The sequence below is a fragment of the Falco peregrinus genome, chromosome 8, assembly GCF_023634155.1.
Source record: "Falco peregrinus isolate bFalPer1 chromosome 8, bFalPer1.pri, whole genome shotgun sequence".
Taxonomy (NCBI): Eukaryota; Metazoa; Chordata; class Aves; order Falconiformes; family Falconidae; genus Falco; species Falco peregrinus.
Window position 1 is genome coordinate 45,815,842 of NC_073728.1, and position 10,241 is coordinate 45,826,082.

Below are 10,241 nucleotides of genomic sequence, written 5' to 3' on the forward strand. Positions count from 1 at the left end.
GGGGGGGGGGGGGGGCATCTTTGCATCCCTTTATTTGCTTCTATATTTGGGGGTGTTTCTTCCTATTGGAATTCTAACGGGATCTACCCCCTCGAATAATTTCTCCTCCGGTGAGCAGCCGGTGGGTCCATGGCAGTGCAGAGGGGATTCCAGCAGAGGCACCCGAGCTGCCCGCAGGCGCCGGGAGGCCGAGCAGCAGCGCTCTGCTCCCGCTGGTTGCGGGGAAAGGAGGGGTGGGGGAGCTGCTAATACGTAAACCCTCATTTTATTTAAAGCTTAAATTATCTAGAAAGCCAGGATATTACTTCCTTCACCCTGAAACTCACCCTAGCCCCTTGGCTGGCACTTGTAACCCCTCTGCAGCATGCAGGGACATCTCAGGAAAATTGGGGGGGGAGCATGTATTGGTGTCTGCTCCTTGCAGTCTCTTCCCTATCACCCGCTTAGGCCGGGCTGGCAGCAGAGTAACACTGTCCCTGTGCCACCAGTTGCTCCCAGCTGGCCCTGAGGGAGGCTGGTCCCAGGGCACACCCTGGGCATGCAGACCTGCCTGCAGCCTCGGTTCAGGCTCCTGCATGGGGTGGCACTGCTGGGGACCAGACGACTCACCTGGGACTTAAGGGGATGCTGGTCACCACTTACCTCCCATTGCTGGGGCTCATCCTAGAGGGATGGGTTCGAATGCCTCCGTGCCTCCTTAAAATGACATAGCTGGTCTCCATGGCAACACTTCTCTGCCTTTCACCTCAGACCAAGAGCATCATCTGCTCCATCATCCCTGCAGGCCAGGGCCCAGCCTCTCGGGGAAGGGGCTGAAGGGGTGCTGAGGCTTTGGAACCCCCACCTGCCCCACACCTCCGCCCTGCTGGCAGTGCCAGCTTGCATGGCTCCCCTGCATCTGGTCCGTGGCCGACTGGAGGAGACACACCTGGCTGCAGCATACTGGTCCCCAGCTGCCTCCATCCTCCTCCAGCAACTACCTCCGCCCCTTCCCACTGTGGCCAGTGCTGTGGGATCCCGCATGGCCACGCACAGCCTGCCAGGGCTGTGGGAGCAGCGGAGCAGTGTCTGGATGGAGCTGGGACTGCTGGTGATGTGGTGTGGCCCCTGCCCACCCTGAAGGCTTGCAAATTCACAGCAAAGCCCCTTGCTCCATGTCCACCTCCTCCAGCCAACAAGCAGGCACACACTGGGCAGTCTGGGAGGCAGGTGAGCACCACTGGCAGAGTGGAGGGGGGCTGCACCAGCGATACCAACCTGCCCATCAACCACTCAGACCCTGCTGCGAATATGAGAGGATGGAGCAGAGCGTCAGGGAAATTGCCCAGCACTCCAGCAAATCCCACCACCCCCTGCCTGGCATGGCAGGGCTGGCCTCAGCCTCCGACCTGGCACGTCCCTGCCTTTCCCTTAAACCTCTCTAAGCCGCGGCGTGATAGCAGCCTGCTGAGAAGCTGGGCTGGCAGAGCTGTGGTGGCACAGATCTGACCATCCTTCTCCAGCCCTGAGGAGGCAGGGAGCTGGGGGTGCAGGCTGCCAGCCCCGGGGGCTGTGAGAGTGATTTTCAGTGGGGATGTGCACAGGGAGGAGGGAAACGCATGCATGCAGAGGTGCACAAGGGCTAATATGTGTGCAGAAGGAGGGATGGAGGCGTGTGTGGGACACATGAGAAGTGAAGGTATGTGTGCATGGAGGGACATGCCAGGATGAAGGAACATGTGCATACCAGGGTGAATGCAGGGTTAAAGGGGAGTTTGCATCCAGGGGTGGAGGTGTGTGTATGCACTCACGCAGGGGGATGTATGTGTGCACATGTATGTGTGTACATACAGTGGGGGTGTGGAGGTGTGTGTTTTCCCTAATGGCACATTTTCCCCTCCAGACTGTGCAGGCGTTAGTTCAGACACTCTCCTGCTTGGGGGCTCCAGGGGCACCCCAGCCCTGCCCATGCCCTGCACAGCAGGCAGCGTGCCCTGCTCCCCAGGGACTTGCCTTCTTCCCGATCGCTCCTTTGGCAGGTGACATTTCCTAATACTCACACAGCATTTCCCCAAGCTTGGTCTTGTCCCATTGCTCCCTGCTGCCTGCCAGGAGCCGCATGCAGTTACCTCCCCCCAGCATCCCGGCATGTGCTCTGCGGTGTGTGGGTGTGTTTATTTATAGGGCTGCTGCAGAGCTGGCATGCTGTGTGGGGGCCTGCCACCCCCCAGCCAGGCTGGGCTCCCTTTCCTGCTTCCCAGGCTGCACACACACATGTCTACTGCAATGCCCTGGTGCCCGCTGGTGTGTAAATCTACTCACAGAGGGAGTTTATAATCTGGAGCAGGCTGGCACCATCCTCATCCTTCAGTAAGCTCTTCTGCACCTTGTTTCCAGCTTGCTCAGCCCCGTTGCAGCCTCCAGGCTTGCCTGAGGTCCTGCTGTTGGGTTAAACTTCCCTCTCCAGAGGCACATGTGGCCTGAGGTATCCTGCAGCCTTACTGAGGTTTTCGGAGCACACCTGGTACTCCCAAGTCATCCTGGCCACCCTGCCCACCCAGCTCCCTGCTCTAACAAGGGAGCCTGCCTGTGCCCAGGGGCTCAGGGCAGAAGGACGTGCTGCTGCAGACCGTTGCGTGCTCGACTCAGGACATTGCTTGCCTTTAGATTATAGGGAGACAGGAAGAGCTAGAGGGGGATCCCAAGGAGAGCATGTTGCAAACCCATTCCCTGCCTGTGCACAGACTCTAAAGCACCCAGGTAAGGGCTTTTGAGTCCTGTGGTGCACCTGGATCAGTGCTGCCAGAGCAAGGGCATGGAGGTGGCAATCTGCATGCCATGGGATGCCCCATGGGGCAGCAGGAGCTGTTGCAGATAGCTGATGAGAGGATAGCTGGAGGCTCAGTCTATAAGGGCAAATCCACTTGACATTAAGCTCCCCACTTTGCAATGAGACGGGCTATGGGGGAGGCAGCAGGGTGAGGCAGCACCTTTCTTCAGAGGCACCCTGTGGTGATGGGGCACCAAGACCCAGCTCCTAAATGGACTTGATGAAGGGACAAGGGGATGGGTATGGGTCAGGGTTTGCCAGGAGGGTGCATGCTGGATGCAGGCTGCTGCAAGGGGCATGGCGGCACCGGGCAAACTCTGCCCTGATGCCAGCTCTCTCCAGCATGGGGGGGGCTGAGCTGCTGCAGCCCCCTCTCATGCCCCAATGAGAGCGGCCACCAGATCTCTGAGAGCACTGGGCCAGACCAGCATGCAGGACAGGGTCTGGATGCTGCGGCCCAGCCCCGCACTGGCTGGCCTCTCATTTGTTCTCATTAAAGGCTGGCAGGGTGTCTAATTAGGCGAGGCGAATGCCAGCGCCCTGCTGACAGACACCTGTGCAGACAGACCTCCTCCTCGGCCTGCCTCGTAATTAGCTTGCAGGATGCTGCTGCGCTGCCCTGCTCTGGCACCAGGAAACAAAGCTCTTCCTTGCTGGGATGTGGCGGAGTGCCAGGCCCCACCGACCGCCACGGGGGCTGACGGTGGCTGGCTCTGCAGCCCCACAGCATGCAAACCCTGTGGCCATGGCATCCTCAGGGGTCATTTCCCTGCGTCCTGCTCCCACGGGCACCACTGGCACCCCAGCAACATGTCAGGAACTCCGGGTGCCCAATGCATGGAGCAGAAACACCTCACCATTAGCACCCAGCTTTTATGCCCCTTTATTCTCCCCAGGGCAATGCTGTGGGTGCTGTGGATCCATAGAGAGAGCAAGCCGTGGTTGTCCACACCCACCCATGTGCACCCACCTGAGCAGCTCGTGGGCAGGGGGAGGGCAAGGATGGGGCCCTTTCATAGCCTTGTGAACTGTGCGGGGATAACGAGCCAGTGGCCGCTTTAATTAGATTAATTGGCTCCCATTCGACTCCAGAAGAGCTGTCAGGCTGCAAGTGTGTTCCTGCTGTACCTGGCTAATTACAGCACCGCGGCTGCCACTCTGCAGCGCTTATGGCCACAGCGAGCCGGCGTCAGGCAAAACTGTGCCAGGAAGATGCTGCAGGGCAAGGGGCACTTGGGGAGGTATGGATACTAAAATATGCTGGAGAACAAGAAGAAGAGGAAGATCAAGGGGTCTTGAGGATACTCCAGGCCCTGGGGAAGGGGCAGAGCTGCAGGAGAGGAAGGGCTGGGCCCTGAGAGGAGCTGGAGCACAGGGATGGGGCTTGTGGGGTTCCCAGGAGCAGAGGATGGGGATCAGGGCTGGGGTAGGTGCTGGGGCAGGAGCCAGAAGGATGTAGGGGCAAGAGCTGGAGGACAGGGTGCCCTGGGTGGGGGGACAGTGTCTGGAGCACCCAGGTGAGCACAGGTAGTGAGAGAAGCTGTGCCTAAGCTCCAGGAGCTGGCAGGGAGGCATGGGTGGTGGGATCGGGCTCTGTCCCTGCTGTCTGTGCCCAGAGGAAGAGGAGGCAGGCTGGTGGCAGCAAGCAGGCAGTGCTGGGCAGCCGCTGGGCAAGTGAGGCAGGGTCTTTCCCAGCTCTGCCGCGCACAGGCACATCTAGCTCCTGCCTGGCACTGGAGCCTCTCAGAGGCACTGGCTATTTATAAAAGCCACCCATGAGAGAAGCAAGGAGGTGACAGCCTAAAAATAACCACCTGGGCTGGGGTGGTGAGGCGTTACTTCCCCACAGACTGGAGAGTGGAAGGCAGTACCGGGGGCTATTTTTATCCCTTTTGTCCTCAGACTGTTATTAAAGTGCTGGCCTGCAGTGCCCACTGCAGCTGGAGCGGCAGCCTTTGCCCACACAGATGGCCCGTGCTCCAGGGCAGTGTTTTCCTGGAGACACAACCCACCGATAGGCAACACTAGGAGTGCAAAAAGGCTGATGAGCAGGAGCTTAGCACTCCAGGTGGCAAATAATGTGCCAGACACCCATACACATCCCCAACAGACACCCCACAACCCCTCTGAGGACCAGGACCACTGCAGGTGGCTGGTACCCCAAGGATTTGCCAGCCATGGGATGCCAGCAGCTCCCTAGAGTGTCTCCCAAGAGAGAGGCAGCAACTGTGCACACGGGTTGGGAAGGCACACATGAACACACGTATGTGCAGAACACCCAGCTGATCCTACACACCACCTCGTGATACCACACCAGTGCATGGCATAGAGATGGGCTGGACCCTGTGTGCAGTGGGGATGCCCACCCTCTGCAGAGGAGAGGAAGGGCTTACAGGTGCATGGGTACCCCAGAGTGCTTGCTGAGCATGCCACCTGCGCCAAAGCTGTGCTGGCATCCAGGCGTGGAGGGCACATATTGCTGGCACCCATGGGGGATTGTGGGGGGGGGGTTCATCACACAGCTCAGCAACGAGCCCCCAGGCCCCATTGCAGCTCCCCAGCACCTGTATAGACCCTGCAGTCCCCAAACCCCACGTGGCCCTATAAGATATCAACCTGCAAATCTCCTAAACACAAAACAGGGCACGACACATCCCTGAGTGTCAGTGCAGTGTCCCAGTATGCCTGCCCAGCCTCTGAGCCCCAGCACACATCCTCATCATGCCCAGATGTCCCCAAGCGATGTCCACACAGACCCCATGCCCAAGCACTTGGTCCCCAGATGGGGTGGCTGGAAGAGGTGATGGCACTACCAGGAGACAGGCAGCTGGGAGAAGAGCAGGGGGGAGATGAAGGTGGCCGGCTCCATCCTCAGGTGTGTGTAGGACACATTCAGCTGGGAGCTTGTTAGCCAAGACATTAGCAGCCCTTCCAAAGAGCTGACGTGGCTGCAGCATACACATCCCCAGGGCTCCCAGGGGAGCCTGCACTTCAATTCGTGCCGCACACGAGGCCCCCAGAACAGACGCAGCTTGGATGGAGTTATTTTTTCGCTGGTGAATGTTAATCCCGGCTCAGCTAATGCCTCTGCAGCGGCTTGCCTGGGCCCCCCTCCAGGCTGGCTGCTGCCTGCACTTGCCGGCAGGCAGGAAAGGGAGGAAGAGTGGGGCAGCCTCATCCCATGGCTCACTCTGGGATAATGCTGTGCCCACGGCAAAGTGCCATGCCCGGGATGGGGGCAAAAGGGAGGAGGGTGGGTGAGCTGCCCATGTCCTGCACCTAAGGGGCTGGTGTGCCCCCAGGTCCGCCATACATGGGGGCACACCCTCAGTGTGGTGCCATGGGGGTGTGCTAGGGCTTCCCTGTACCCATGGGAATGGGGTTGGTCATCAGTGGTAGGGCAGGATGGGTCTGGTACCCCCAGTTCAGCTCCTGCAGGGAATACGGAAAAGATCGGGGTGGTGGGAGCAGAGAAGGGGCTTCCCCAGCTGGTAAGGAGGATGTAATTGTACAGTACAGATTGAGCCTGTCAGGCGTCCCTCCGACAGCACATCCCGGGGCTCCTTCACCATAAATAATAAATAACAGCCCAGAGAGGAGGGGATTAACAAGGACAGGCGAGGCAGTTATTTCCTAATTGATAGTTTTGCATTCCTGCGGAGGCTGGAACTGCAGCCACCCTGATGCCATCACGGGGATAAGGCACCTCCTCCCCACGGCTTTGCCGAGGAAATGCAGGCAGGGGAAACAAACGTAGGCAGGAGAAACACAGGCAGAGGAAACACAGGCAGGTCCAGGGCATAGCAGGCAGCAAGGGTGCAGCACAGCCAGGCAGAGGGGCAGCTGCAGCCCCATCCCACAGCACACACCATCCCCCATGGGGGAAAGCCTTGGGGTCTACCTAGGGCTCAGTGCTTTTCCTGTCATCCTCTATTTAATTTCATTTCTACTAACCTTTAGAGGAGGGGCCAAAATCCCAGTGTACTGCCCCATCCCCTGCTCAGAGAGGCCTGGATGCAGGTTGTTCCATCTCCTCCCTTGCCCAGGATTTGGGACATCCCAGCTGGGTAGGAGAGGGGAGTGGGATGGTGTCCCCAGGCAGCCCAGACAGCTTGAATTTCCACGTGGGTTTAGCTGAGCTAAAATCGTCCCTGGGAGGAGTCTGGGCCAGTTTTGGAGATATAATTATGTATAAAAATAAGCTTGGCCTTGTCCCTGTAGGGAGGAAATGTGTCCAGCTCTGCCACTCAGGACATGCTGGCACCTGCTGGGACCATGCCAGCCTTCAGGGACCCCAGGCCCTGGCTTGGCCACAGTGGGTGTCTTTCCCCTCCACTCAGCCACCTGTGGGCAGGGGGATGCCTGGCCACCACTGTACACAGGCTGGTGGCCTGCTCCTGCAGTGTGGCCTGGTTCCCATCCTGGATTACCCTCTCCCCACTGACGGGAGGGGGAAGAGCTCTCTGAGTGCCAGATGGTGCCATTTAATTTTTTTTTTTTTTCTGGGTGAGGCTTGAATCTGTTTGTGCCTATGAGCAAGACCCCAGGAGACCAATGCAGGCAGCGCCAAGCTGAGAGCCCTCCTGCCTTCGGGCACAGCTATTTCTCATCCAGAAACAGGAGATTTGCAGCGAGGGGCTTTTCCTCACTTAGCAAACATTCCTCGCTTCATGGGGCATCATGAGTGCTGCAACCCTAGCTGCCTTCGGGGTGATTTTGCCTGACAATTCAGGCTTCACCTGCCTGCAGCCCGGCCAGCTTGCCTGCCTTCCCCAGGAGCTGGGAAACCAGGTTGGCTTGAGGGACCCGAGGAGGAGGGTATGAGGAAGGCAGGGAGATGTTGGCGGAGGAGCGCTTTCCCCAGTGCTGGGACAGCAGCGCAGGTGCTGCTTGCCAGATTGCTGCCCGTGGCCTCTGCTCAGCTCACAATTATCTGGGGTAATAGCAGAGGAGGGTGACCCAGATAGCGCAGGGAGGAGGATAATAAGGAAGATGTAAATGAGGTTTGGGGAATGGGAAATAGTGGGGGGACAAGAGAGAGGAGGAGGGATGCTCCAAGATGAACCCTGAGCTGGAAGGGTGAGCCAGCACAGCCCAGAGCATCCCCACAGTGCACATCATCCCTTATCCAGGCAATACACCCCTTGGTAACCTAAAATGTCGCCTCCTGGATCTATAGCCCTGTATGGTTTGGGGTGGAAAAATGGGTAGGCAGAGAGCAGGACTGGCAGCAGTGTCTCCCAAACAAAATCTTCCTTCCCCAGTGAGCACTCATAGCTGGGGTGAGTGGAGAGTCTCGGAGAAAGCTGTGCTGGAGGGGTTGCACATTGCTGCGCTGCTGCAGTGAGCTCTGCTTGGCTTGCAGAAGGGATACAGCTCTCAGCATGGGACCATCCACTGTCCCCAGGGCCAGGTGTCACACAGCTACGGGGACTTTGCTGGAGGGCACCTTGCAGGAGAGCACCTGCAGGTCAGCAAAGAGGGGACTGAGGCTCCTGCCCTTGCTAAGCACCTTTCCTCCTTGCAAAGGGTCCTTGTAGTTCTGGGACCGAACCAGCACACACCAAGCAATATTTCATTATAGATCTCTCAGCCCTCTCCCATCAACCCTTCCCCAGGAAGAGCTGAGGAAGCAGAGGTCTGAGCCAGCGCTCGTCCATCACCACAGAGAGGTGTGCCCACACTACTGCCACCTGCTCCAGCCACCTTGGCAATCTGCTGCGGCTGCTTCCCTGGGGGAAGTGTCGCCCATTTTCTGTCTCTGGGCTGCAGCTCCACTCCGTGACTCGATTTCCCCTCTGTCCCACCCTGGGCTGGGGGAGAGCTCACCTCTCCTCTCTCTGGTTAGGATTTGAGGGTGATTTTCTGAGTCCAGCAGGGAAGAGGACCAAAAGTGGGGGACTACCTGTCCTAGCATGATGCTGATGACTTGCTAGTGGTGCAGGGCTCTTCATTTACAAAAACAGAAAGCTGGGAATGGTGTGGGATGAGGCCAGCACTCCTAGGTCCCATGGTGGGAGGAGAACCCCAGCCCCAAGCTCCCAGCCAAAGAGACTTGTCCCCAGCCTGGTGACCAGTGATGCTTGAAGTGAAAGCCAAGGGTCTTTGTCCCAGCATGGCGAGCACGTCTTAGTGGTGACAAGTCCATGGCACAGAGCAAGGGCTCAGGTTTGGATCATGCTTAGCTGTGAGTTGTAGAGCCCAGTGGGGCACAGAGTCTCATTCAAAGCTTTATTTGGGGGTGTGGAGTCTGCCCTGATCCTGCAGTGGGCACAGAAGGAGCAGCCCCAGTGAGGGGAGCTGCAGAAAAGGGACTTTCTGCTCTATCAGTGGGTTGTGAGGGTGCTGCTCAGTGACCCCACATGAGCATTTTGGCTGGAAGGGTGTTTGCTGGCAGCGGAGATCATCGCTGCAAGCACCAGCAAGGAGCCAGGGAACAAGACCCGGTGGAGCAGCACCAGCGTTTCCAAGCAATACGGGCTCATCATCACACGATATTTTAAGTGGCAGGAAAGAAAATAAAACAGTCAAGGGAGGGTGGGAAAAAGGATGTGCTGGAGGGAGGGGAGGAGCTGCCCCCCTTCCCTCCCATGCAGCCCCACAGTTCCAGGGGACTGGGGGGGCTGGGGTGATGCTGGTGGGGGGCTGGGGCACAGGGCTTTTTGCAGGCTGGGTTTTGAAGGGGAGGCTCACCAATGAAGGGAGCACAATGTCTCCCACAACAGGTTCAAACGTGACTCAACGTCACCTACTTTCCACCACAATGACTTCTGCCGCTTCATCTTCTCAGTGCAAATCTGGGGCTCAGAGTGCTTGAAACATGGCTGTGGAGGGGGACTAAGGGGAGGAGGATACACTGCTTCCTCCTTCTCTCCTGAGCTGTCCCCGAGGGTGCCTCTGCCCCAGGGAAGGGAGCACCGAGAGCCCTGCAAAGCCACTCTTTCATTAATTGAATATTCAATTTTCAAAATAACCTTGAGGAACTAAATGAAGAGGCTGGGAAGAGATAGCTAATTGTCAGCTGCACCTGCTCGGCACACAACCACAAAAATGCTGCTTCTAGCTTCCTTCCAGCCCACTCACACAATTTATGTTTTGTTGTTTGTTTTTTTTTCCCCAAGCTGTTACGTCAATGCAGAGGGCACAGCAGCCTTGCAGGGCACAAGAAGCATGCTGAGCCCTGGTGCATGGGGTGCAACAGGGAGACTGGGGCTGTAAAAGCCAGCGAGTGGTTTGCCTGGCTCTCGATGATGCTTTTTTGCAGGGCTGGGAGAGCAGGGTGGGATGTCCAAGGCCATACAGACCCATGAGGGGTGTAGGCAGCAATGCATCTGGGTGTTGCATCTTGGGGTGGCCATGGTGCTGGTCCCCACCAGGCTGGGGTGCCCCCAGACTGTGCTGCCTCTGTGGGATGGGGCAGGGGAATGCAACA